The 9,560-nt window shown below is 37.6% G+C and overlaps 1 non-coding gene across 1 annotated transcript; it reads left to right on the top strand.

Annotated features, from left to right (window-relative positions):
* Positions 1-7,738: 7,738 nt before the first annotated feature.
* LOC120250794 lies at positions 7,739-7,845 on the top strand. Its single transcript, XR_005533131.1, has one exon. It is a non-coding gene; the product is annotated as a small nucleolar RNA R71 (small nucleolar RNA).
* The last annotated feature ends 1,715 nt before the right edge of the window (positions 7,846-9,560 follow it).

The raw sequence follows: 9,560 nt of genomic DNA, 5'->3' as shown, positions 1-9,560 counted from the left end.
ATATATATATATATATATATATATATATATATATATATATATATATATTTAAAATTTACTTAATCCCAACTTCTGATTGTGATTTTTTTTCTAATTAATTTTTTTATTTAATTTTTATTTATTTATTTATTTTATTTATTATATATTTATTTATTACTTTTTTTTTATAATTTCAAATTTCAAATTTTAAAATTTTTTTTAATTTATTTAATTTTTTTATTTTATTTATTATTCGAATTTATTATTATTATTATTATTATTTAATTATATATTGATTTATTTTATTTATTATTATTTTTTAAAATTTTTTTTATTATTCACTTAACTCAATTTGCCTTGGGATGTGTGTTCAAGCGCTTCAAGATTTGTACTCTCTCAAATCGCCTCAAGATCCGTTCTCAGGGGCAATCTTGTAAATTTTGCATTCATACCTCGAGATATGTTCTCAAGGGTAATTTTGTAATTTGCATTTTGTATTTAACTTGGAATTTGCATTCTAGTCCAAAACAATCAAATAATCAATTAAGATTAAGATTAGGACATTTAAATTTTAATTCTAAATATATCTATGGTTAGGATATATTAGAATTTTAATTAAATTGGAATTTGGTTTCCATTAGGACATTGAGTTTTATTAGGACATGCATTATATTATTTACATATAACAGTGTACCTATCAATTAAGTAATAAAGTGCACAAAAATGTAAGATATCGATCACACAAGGATAGTAAATAATAGATACCAGCTTTCTTTCTATTATTTAGCATAAAAAATAATAAGTTTAAGGTTAAAAAAAAAAGTAAACAATGAATACAAACACAATTTATTCAATCAATACAATCGATATAATCGATAGATTGAGAAGAATTCAATCAATTAAGATGATACTTGGATAAAAAATCCCCTTGGGTCTGATAATAAGACTTATATTAAGAATGTTTGAGTCCAATCCCTTCAATTATTGCACCATGGAAGCTTTATTTGCTTCTCAATTATAAATTTCAACTCTTTAAATATAGGTAACAAATTGATGAGTATTTAATTGGGCATATTGTTCATATTATATTTCTAGCACTTTCGATATGCCTTTTTATATTGATTCGAGGTTGATTTTTGGTGTCGAACTACTTCTTTTATTACTTCAAGACCATTTAAACCCTTTATAGCAAGAGGAATAGAAGTAGCATGTTTTGGAGTGATGTTAAGTAGAAAATGCGCTTTCCTACAAGACCCACGCCCTATTCATAGCCATGGAAATTGCATGGGCCATTCAAAGATTCCTAGAGTTAATTGGCCGATAAATTGAAGATTTTCTAAGAGACCCACATCCTACCCATGCCCATGCACTATAGCAGAACAATCCATGCCATTTTCCACAAGGGGTCCCATGGTTGTGGGTGAGTTCTAGAGGCCATGGGTTTACCAACCCTTGGCCTTGCCCACAGCCATAGGTTACCAATCCATGACCATTAGTTTTCCCTGGGTCATTAGTAGCCCTTCTGCCCGATTTTGGCAAGAAGACAAAGCAATTCATGGCTTCTCATACGCCTGTGGGTACCTCACAGGGCATTTTACTCTGGGTTCGGGTAAAAAAGGCAAAACAATTTTGAGAAGGATCTTTTTGGCTAACCTTGGGAAAGGTTGAGCAGATTGTGGATCATAGTTTCTCCAAATTTTTTTGGAGGAGAATCAATTGATACTTGAGTTTAGAAAAGAAAATTGCTAATTCTTTCCGCTCTTTTGGCAGCTCATTGACAAGATCTCATGGAGGAGAAAAAAAGGTGTTCCACACCCACATCACATTATTAATGCAATTTTTATCGTGATTTATTGTCTTGACCTTTTATCCATGATTTGTAATTTGAACATCTTTATCATGATAGCTTAAGCATTATTCAGTCTTTGAGCACTGGGGAAAGCTTTGGTAAGCTTTTAATTGGATTTCATTTCCTATATTAGATATGTTGACTTGGTTGTGATTTTCTTGTGTATTTCTTATGGTGGTATTGGATTCATTGTAGTAAGAGCTTGAATCTAATTATTTTGTCAAGTGCTTGATGAGGTGAGAAACCCTGACTTTTAGGACATAACACACATGAAGAGAATCATGACACACCTAGAGATAAGGCATTGTAATTCTTCCATTTAAAGCTAGAGATAGAATCTTACCCCAATCTTGATGGATTCACATAATGCATTGTAATCACATGAAATTTAAGCTAGAGAGAGAATCTTAACAGGGTTTTGTAGAGAGCTATCGGCTTGTCTTTGGAAGCTATGCAGTCCAACCATTTCAATTTCTAACCCAAATCTCAATGTCTGATTACAAGTATAGCCATAGGTGGAATCATATTCAAATACCTCCTCCCATTGATATGTTTCTCCTCTAAGTTCACACTTCATCTTTGTTTTTGTCACTCTAGGGCCTAGTTAGTAGTATACGGGGAAAGTAATTGCATGCAAAGTTTTTATAGGGAAAGATTTTGAATGCAATTACTTGCCCTTGAAAGCAACAATACAATGATTGATGTATCCAATGAAAATTATAACTAAAATGCATGCAAATTAATCCCTCCATTTAGTATGAATACATTTTCAATGTCAAGTTATGTTTATTATCAATTTTTCCCTTGGTTATTATAGCTACCAATATTGGGATTATAATAATCTCTAATGATGTTACTAACATAACCCAAATGATAATTAATCTTTTCTTCATATAGTTATTTTAAAATTTTTGATATGAGGTTTTATGCTTTTTAGTACACCAAAAATGATATATGGCTTTCTTTGAATCAAAGAAATACTACATCTCAAGTCTCTCGCTCTTTCTCATTCTCATCTTGTCATGTTGGATTTATTATAATGATATGAAATTGATTTAATCAAAATAGATTATACAAACAAAACAAAAATTTATTGGCAGAACTATTGATTCAATCAAAATAGAAATTCCACACCTAAACACAAAACCAAAATTCAACTCAAATGTAATCAAAACTTGAAGATTATACAAACAAGCATGAAAAAAAGCAAATTACTAGAATTTCTCTAATGGGGAGACAATATAACTCTCTGCTAATAAAGGAAATAGAGAATAAAATGTGTACTAGGGTTTTGCAAAGAAATAAGGAAGAATGTTTATTTGATAAGATGGTAATATAGTTGATAAGTGCTTGTGTATTAGTAATACAAAGTATTCTTTTCTTACGATAAGCATTACTTTTATCAGATTTTAGCGCTAATACATTTTTATTTGTGAACTTTCATGCATGAAGGGTTGTGGAGCCAAATAATGAAAGAAAGAAGCCAAAGTAGATTGCGATTGTACTTTGTTGATGAAGTCTTAGAGTGAACAAATGTGAAGACACAAGTTGTGATCAAAGATACGTGAATGTGTGCCAACCTCCATGCGCTCAAGCAATTACATGGTGTGGAGGGGCACAAAGGCAGTCACATTTGGGTATTCTGACTTGTGCAATGTTAGCAAGATCTTCACCAATATGGCATTTTATTGAAGAAGCTATGCGATCTACGGCATAGACGTGTGCCCGTTTATGTTGCCTCGATGAAAAGTGTGGATTCGGGAGTATTTTGACACAGCAATGTAGCAGGTACTGTAGCGAATCACTGTAGCAATGACACACCCCTTGCGTGTGACTCGCAAGTCCACAGGTTTGTCAAAGTAATAAATCCCAGGTGCGTGGGATATCGTATCCATAGGGAATAAGGAAGAGAAACACCAAGATTGCTACTTAACTGAGCGAAGATGAAACAATGATTGTGTTGATAAGATGTAATGTAGACAAAATAAAAGAAATAAGAAAGAGTGGCACAAATAAGTGAGAGGAAAGGCAATCGATAAGAAGTGGGGTACTCGGATATTATTCTATCTAGGATTATCGCTTCAAGGGCAAAGCCATCTATTATGCTTCCTAACTAATGCGCATGAGTTGTGAACATCCTAAGATACATGGTACAAACCTAAGGTCAACCGCGACTAACTCTACACTATGCCCCGGCGGAGAAGTTGATCAGTCTCAACACCTCACACTGTGCAAAGTCACAAAAAACTCAAGGGATTCCAAGTGATAAACCCTATTCCTATATGTAGACCTAACCCTTTGGTCCTAGCGAAAGGCCCCTAGTCATAATTAAGCCCCAGATACTAAAGTTCTCTTCAACGCTTCACTCTGTCGCTCGCGTAACTAAGTCCCAACGGAGTTCATCCTTTAGCACTTCACTCTATTGTCACCGAAAAGAACTCTAGGAAATGTAGGTAGGATAAATCACATCGGAAGGGAAAGGGACACTCTGCTATCTCTCGACTCACCCTCTCAACCCTCTCTAATCTAGCTTTGTCTAACCCTCGTGGTGTATCACTCACTCACAAAGATTACCAATATGGACTCTCAACCCTAGTGTCACTCTAAGGGAGAAATCATTCAACAAGCATTCAAGATTGGAACTTAATTTAAAACATCAATTAAGGAAAGCATAATAAAAGGTTAATGAAACAAATACATCCTAGGGTTCACAAATCCAAGTACCCACGAGTGGTTTAGCTATCTATGGAGCAAGATATAATCAATAGTAAAATCAAAAGTAAAAACAAGTAATCCATAGAAAAACCCCTCGGTAGTCGTGTCAATGGTCTTATGGAGTAGCCTTGTCCTCTCTAAAGGTCCCCTCGTCAGGCCTAGGGCACACCTCGCTGGATCGGTGCTGACGAAAACTCTGCTAATAGCTATCTTCCAAGAGAAACACGGTGTCGAAGCCGTAGAACCACTCCAAAAACCTTGCCAATAACTCTCTAAACTCTAGCCGCAAGCCTTTCAAGAGTTGGAGAAAAGATGGGGAAAAGGCTCCTAAAATCGGGCTGAATCGTGACATTAAATAGGCTGGAATCAGGCATCCACACGGCCTTGTGGACGTTCCACACGCCCCTGTGGAAATTCCACACGGGCGTGTGGATCACTGGAATCCTGATTTTCTACGGGCTGCGAACAGTAACTGCTATAGTGAATTGCTACAATGTTTTGCTACAGTACCCCCAGCCAAAATGCTCCTGATTCTACATTTTTTATCGAGATAACATAAATGGGCACACGTTTATGCCGTAGATCGCGTCGCTTGTTCAATAAACAGACTCATTGGTGAAGATTTTGCTATCATTGCATGAGTTGGAATACGCAAATGTGACTGCCTTTGTGCTCCTCTAAACCATGTGATTGCTTGATTATACAGAGGTTGGCACACATTCACGTATCTTTGAATCCAACTTGTGTCTTCGCGTTTGTTCCTTCCAAGATTTCATCAAATAGTACATTTACGATCTACATTAGCTTCTTTCTTACATATTTGGCTCCACAATCCTACATGCACCAAAGTGACACAAATACACATGTATTAGAGATAAAACCTAATAAAAGTAATGCTCAATGCAAGGAAAGAATACTTCACATTCTTAACACACAAGCACTTATCAAACTCCCCCACACTTAAACTTTTGCTTGTCCTCAAGCAAAGATAAACATTGAAGCATAGAAGAAGGTAATATTGAAAGTGCTTCAGTTTAGGTTCACCAAAGAATGCAAGGAGAGCATTCTATAAGTAAGGGAAATTTCAACACTAAATATGAAAAATTAATGCTCTAGCTAGAAACATGAATAAAAAAGGACAACAAACCCGAAATCGTGTAAGTGTGTGTAAACTCACTCAATTCAACCCAAAGTATACTCCTTAAAGTTCTAAGTAATAAAGAACTTATTTATCAACAAAACACAACAAAATAAAGAATGGTAGTAGCTTCACACATCCTCTAAGGTAGCCCTTTCCAAAGCGGTCTCTAAGGTGGCTTTCACACTTTCGAGGTGGTAGCTCTTTCTACTGGGCTAGTAGCCTTCACCCATCCTATGAGATAGCTCTTTCTCTCATTAGGGCATAAGGTTTCCCTCTTATCCATGACATGAAAGCATGATGAACATAGTCTTTTGAAGGTAGAGGGGGAGTTATCAAGTTTGTTACCGCACAAGGGTTCGTCACCCTTACTCTGTTCTTGCACATCCCCGTTAGCCTTAGGGTGTTTCTTGTGATGTCTCCTTATACGCTTCAATTCTTCATTCTCCACTTCTTGGTCTAGCAACCCCTCATACGGGTCCAGATTCATCATTTCCTACACATATTCATCATTTAGTTCATCGGTAGTGTCAAGAAAATAAAGATTATCATCAAAGTAGAGATAATGTCGCATGGCTTCGGCAAGGCGGTATGTCAACTCCCCACCGTCAATGTTGATAAGTGCCTTGGAAGTGCGCAATAATGGCCTCCCAAGTATCAAAGGAACATCTATATCCTCATCCACATCCAACACTGTGAAATCTACAGGAAATATGTACTTGTTAACCTTCAGAAGCATGTCTTCAATGATGCCCCTTGGATGTCTCACCGTTCGGTCCGCCAATTATAACGTCATTTGAGTGGGCCTAGTCTCTCCCAAGCCTAGCTTCTGAAAGAAAGAGTATGGCATGATGTTGATACTAGCCCCTGAATCCTCCAATGCCGTCTCTTCACCCAAATTACCAATGTTGCACGGGATGATGAAGCTTCTGGGGTCTTTCTTCTTGTTTGGCATATTCTTTTGCAAAACCGCCGAACAAGAGGCATCTAAGATCATCGATGCACTCTCTTTCAACTTCCTCTTGTTGGTCAAAATATCTATCAAGAACTTCGCATACCTAGGTATTTGAGACAACGCCCCCACAAAAGGATTGTTGATGTACAATTTCTTGAATAGACCTAAGAACTTCTTATATTGTTCATCATTTTGGTTGTTCCTCAATCTTGAAGGACAAGGGATTCTTGGCTTGCAAGGTGGGGGTGCCACCTCCTTCTCCTTGTTAGCTTTCTCCTCAATCTCCATGACCTCGGGTGCTTCAACATTGGTTTTCTCACTTGGAAGCCTACCCTCAATCTCACGACCACTTCTCAAAGTGATCACCTTCACATGTTCCCTTGGGTTAGTTTCGGTGTTACTAGGCAGACTTCCTTGTGGTCTCTCCGATAATGACTTCGTGATTTATCCCACTTGATTCTCTAGATTGTACAATGATGCGGTATGGCAGCGAAGCGTGCCCTCGATCGATTGCACAAATCTGGTCAAAGCTTTCTCTAGGTCTGTCATTCGGATCTCCAAGCCTGAAACTCGGTTCTCCAAGTTCGGGGCTTGTTGTTGTTGTTGGAAACCCGGTGGTGCCGTACCCTTTTGTTGCGTTTGATTATTCCAAGAAAAATTTGGATGGTTTCTCCAACCCGGATTGTAGGTATTGCTATATGGATTTCCTTTGCCCCTCATCACATTACCTATAAAATCGACTTGTTCCACCAAGGATGTGCACCAATAGAAATAGGGCAATTGGATGGAGCATGGCCTCCTCCACATCTGTTACAATTCGTCATGGCCACCAATCTAGGAGAAGTTAGAGTATCTAACTTCTTGCTCAATGACTCTACTTGGGCCGCTAACGATGTAACCGCATCAATCTCATGGAGACCGGTAACTTTCTTCTTCTCTCTTGCATTCCATGTGGTAGCTATTGAAACCCATTTCTTCAATCAATTGTTGTGCTTCTCCGAGGGTTTTTCTACATAAGGTACCTCCTACTGTTGCATCAAGTAACTGCCTTGTGCTATGGTTCAACCTGTTGTAAAAGGTCTGAATAATCATCCACTCGGGAAACCCATGTTGAGGACATTTCCGCAGGAGCTCCTTGAACCTCTCCCATGTCTCAAATAGAGAATCCAATTCCATTTGCATGAGGGAGGATATTTCATTCCTAAGCTTTACAAATTTTTCGGGAGGGAAATATCGGGCAAGAAAAGCTTCTACCTTCTTCTTCAATGTAGTAATCGATGCTCTAGGTAATGAATATAGCCATTACTTCGCTCTCCCGTTCAAGAAGAATGGGAAAGCTCTCCACTTGATGGCATCATCCGCAACACCATTAATCTTGAGCATGTCGCACGCTTCCAAAAAATTCTCTGTGTGACTGTTTGGATCCTCATCATCCAAACTATTAAACTGTGCAGACTGCTATGACATGTGGATGAATGCCGACTTTAGGTCAAAATTCTGAGTTGTAATTGGTGGCCGCACAATACTAGATTATGTTTTTAAAATTGAGGGTCTGGCATAATCAGAGAGTGTTCTCTGCTCATTCTATTCTGCCATGTTTTCCGACCCTTTACCTTCTACTTCAGCTGGATTCGACGGTTCTTATACAAGTTCTTTAACCATTCTTTAGAGTGTTCGTTCAAGTTCGAGATCTTCTTCAACCAATGTCGAAGGGTTTCTTCGAGTCATAACCTGGAGCTGCTATAAAAGAAAGAAAAAATAAATCAGAATAATGACAGAATAAGAAAAGGTGAAATAGAATAAATGATGAATAACTAAATAACAAAGTGTAAAGTATTTCCAAAATGCCTATTACCAGGCAACGGCGCCAAAACTTTAACAACGCTCCTTGCGTGTGACCCGCAACTACACAGGTTTGTCGAAGTAATAAATCTCAGGTGAGTGGGTTATCGTATCCACATGGAATAGTGAATAGAAACACAATGATTGTTACTTAACTAAGTGAAGATGAAACAATAATAGTGTTGAAAAAATCAATGTGAACAATACTAAAGAAAATAATAAAGAGCGGCACAATAAAATTAGAGGAAAGGCAATGAAAGAAAGTGGGGTACTCGGACATTGCTCCCCCTAGGGTTATTGATTCAAGTGTAAAACCAACTACTATGTCTCCTAACTGATGCTTAATGAGTTGTGAAAATCCTAAAATATACAGTCCCAAACCTAAGGTCAACCGTGACTAACACTAAACTATGCCCCGGTGGAGAAATCGCTCAGTCTCACACCTCACACTGTGTACAGCTGCAAGAAGCTCTAGGGATTCCAAGTGATAAATCCAATTCTTATATGTAGATCTAACCCTTTGGTCTGGGCGAAAGACACCTAGTCACAATTAAGTCCCAGATACTAAGGATTACTTCAATACTTCGCTCTACTGCTCGCGCAACTAAGCCCCAACGGAGTTCCTCTCTTAGCACTTCACTCTATTGTGACCGAAAAGAACTCTAGGAACATGGAGGAAGGATAAATCACACCGGAGGGGAAAGGGGATGCTCCGTTACCTCTCGACTCATCCTCTCAATCCTCTCCAATCTAGCAATATCTAACCCTCATGGTGTGTCACTCATCCACAAAGGCTACCAAGATGGACTCTCAACCCTATTATCACTCCAAGGGATAAATTATTCAACAAGCATTCAAGATTGGAACACAATTAAAGGCATCAATTAAGAAAAACATAATAAAAGGTCAATGAAACAATAACATCCTATGGTTTACAAGTCCAAGTACCCACTAGCGGGTTTAGCTCTCCATGGAGTAAGATACAATCAATAATGAAATCGAAAGTAAAAAATATAATCCATAAGAAAACCCCCTCAGTATTCATGTCGATGTTCTTGTAGAGTTGCCTCGTCCTCTCCAAA

This window comes from Dioscorea cayenensis, chromosome 19, assembly GCF_009730915.1.
Source record: "Dioscorea cayenensis subsp. rotundata cultivar TDr96_F1 chromosome 19, TDr96_F1_v2_PseudoChromosome.rev07_lg8_w22 25.fasta, whole genome shotgun sequence".
Classification (NCBI taxonomy): domain Eukaryota; kingdom Viridiplantae; phylum Streptophyta; class Magnoliopsida; order Dioscoreales; family Dioscoreaceae; genus Dioscorea; species Dioscorea cayenensis.
The sequence above is the reverse complement of the archived record's forward strand: the minus strand, read 5'-3'. Positions and strand labels throughout refer to the sequence as shown.